The following is a 2,518-nucleotide window of genomic DNA, read 5'->3' on the forward strand; positions in this document are numbered from 1 at the left end:
TGTCAATTAACTCCGGATCTTTCTGTTTATAACCGTATTTCAATAATGTTTTCTTTAAGAGCCAAGCAATGTTGGCATATATAGTATGAAAAAATCATTCTTAATATCTTCATACAGTCTAATAATTTTCACTTTTGTGCGTTTTATTGGTACTAGCCTCATGGTATTAATACTATTAATAGGATAAAACCGATAAAAGTCGTGTTTTGTGATAGACCTTCAAAAATAATTGTTAAGGTAATTCTTTTCTTTACCTCCTAAATACATTTTATTTCAGGCAGATCCGCGAGTCTGAGTTTAATAAAGTTGTAAATGAAACCAGCTCTGGACTGTTCAATGAGAATGCTGACTTTAATAAGGGGTTTGAGAATGAAGATAAGGAGGATGGAGAGGAGGGTGAAGATCAGTTTGATTTTGCGTTCAGGAAATTCTTTTAATGATCCTTAATCCTGTTTGTCTTTTAATGATTCATATGAATATGGTGACTAACTTAAAGCATCAGAATATACAGTTTAGAATCTTTAATTACGTGCTCCTGAAGTTTTCCTTCTTTTTGGTCACACGATCAGCCATTTAAAAAAATCATCATCTTTTTGTTAAAATTTTACTGTCAAATTTATTCTATACAATCTCTATATACAAAAAAGAACAACCATGACCAAATGGGTGCATTAAAGATTTTTTAATAATTATAGGAAGGTGTTCCAGGTTGAACTAAAGAACAGGAGCAGGGTGGTTCAGAAGGTGTGCTCTGAGAACAGGGATATATTAAGGTATTCTTGTATATAGAACATTAGTAGGGATTAATTAAAATAGCAGTTAGGACACTAGATGTCGTCTTTTCAAGATTTGGATGAAACTCGTTCACAATAACCCTGAGGCAGAAGCCCAGAGGAGTTTCGCACAGTTGGCATAGAAGCAGGTTTTCTCTCTCTGGTAATTCTTCGGTTATTGTGACGAGTATCCTCCAAATCTTGAAAAGACGACATCTAGTGTACTATCTGTTATATTAATTAATCTATGCGGGATATATAAGGTATTCTTGTATATAGAACAGGAGTAGGATTGTTACCAGGTATGCTCTGAGAATAAGGATATATAAAGGTCATCTTGCATATAGAACAGGAGTAGGATTGTTACCAGGTATGCTCTGAGAATAAGGATATATAAAGGTCATCTTGCATATAGAATATCTGAATATAAATTCAGAATATCTAAATTTAGAACAAAGATATATAAATCACAGTTTTTAAAGAATAGAATCTTACATGTTTTCAAACAGAACTCATTTTTTGTAGAATCATTGATTGACTTGTTGTACTGCACTGCACTGTACTTTACTGTTGTACTATACTTCATTGCAATGTACTGTACTGTAGTATTGTCTAGGTGGCCTGAAGAGGATCTATTTGTGCACATGAAGCATAATGATGTCTGGGATATAATTCATAGAATAATCTACTGCCCTGTAGCAAAGGTGAAACAATTCTTTAAAGGGATGATGTTGATGAACTGCAAGTGCAGTATTATAAAATAAAATATCAGCATTCATTTGATAACTATTAAACGATTTTACGTTCTATTATTGCTAAAAAAGACCGAAAACTGGCTCTTTATTGGGGTTTGCTGAAAAGATTCAATTTTTGAAAATTATTCAAGAACATAAACGAAAAACGTAACAACTATTGTTCTATAAATAAAAATAAAAAATAAATAAAATAAAATAAAATAAAAATAAAAATAAATAAAAATTAACTCTTGTCATAGAAACTGGGTAATCTTTTTCAGTTATCTGTTTCTGTAATATTTGATTCTTACCCCTAACGTTGGCCTAAGATTTCCTTGAATCTCATTGCAAAGACGACATATAAAGATAGTTTAAGAGAGTAATCCTAATAATTTTGTTTGATAATACTACACTCCCAGTTCAACCACCCTTCCTAGTCAGTCACTCCCTTTAAAAAAATTAAATTAAACGCAAGCGTGAGAGTTTTTATAGGTTGCTTCTACATCTTGGTTCCTGAATTTTCTGCATATGGCTGGGATTGATAAAGAAGATATTAAGGTAAGTATTTATTCTTAAAGGGACTGATAGTAACATTTAAGTACAAATTATTTACATAATTCCTTCAAAGGTTCATAAAAAAAAAACCTACTAAAACTGATGGACTATAATGCAGTGAAATTTTCGATTTTTTAGCCTAAAAATCATTTTAATTCTTCAATTGTTTCATCTGAAATGCCTGAGTTAAATAAAAAAAATTGCCGTTGGCTGAAATCGTTAATTTTCAGAAACAAGTTCCATTGTACAAAATACTTAGTAAGGTTTTTAAGGGTACATTTATGAATGTTTTATTCAGTATTTTCAAAAATGCCTAAAAAACTAATTTTTTTAAGGATTTAGTTGATAGTTTATCAGATTTAAACCGTACACAGACAGATAATTGGACTGGAGAACAGGGGGGGATGGGTATAAGAGCCCTTACAAGGTCAGTATTATTATTATTATTATTATTAT

General features: G+C 31.1%; 1 long non-coding RNA gene across 1 annotated transcript; it reads left to right on the forward strand.

Moving 5' to 3' along the window:
- The first annotated feature begins 693 nt into the window (after positions 1–693).
- On the forward strand, positions 694–2,479 carry LOC111705366 (uncharacterized). Its single transcript, XR_002765998.1, has 4 exons — positions 694–773; positions 1,390–1,477; positions 2,000–2,065; positions 2,398–2,479. It is a non-coding gene; the product is annotated as an uncharacterized LOC111705366 (long non-coding RNA).
- Positions 2,480–2,518: the final 39 nt, after the last annotated feature.

The sequence above is a fragment of the Eurytemora carolleeae genome, unplaced genomic scaffold, assembly GCF_000591075.1.
Source record: "Eurytemora carolleeae unplaced genomic scaffold, Eaff_2.0 scaffold659, whole genome shotgun sequence".
NCBI lineage: Eukaryota > Metazoa > Arthropoda > Copepoda > Calanoida > Temoridae > Eurytemora > Eurytemora carolleeae.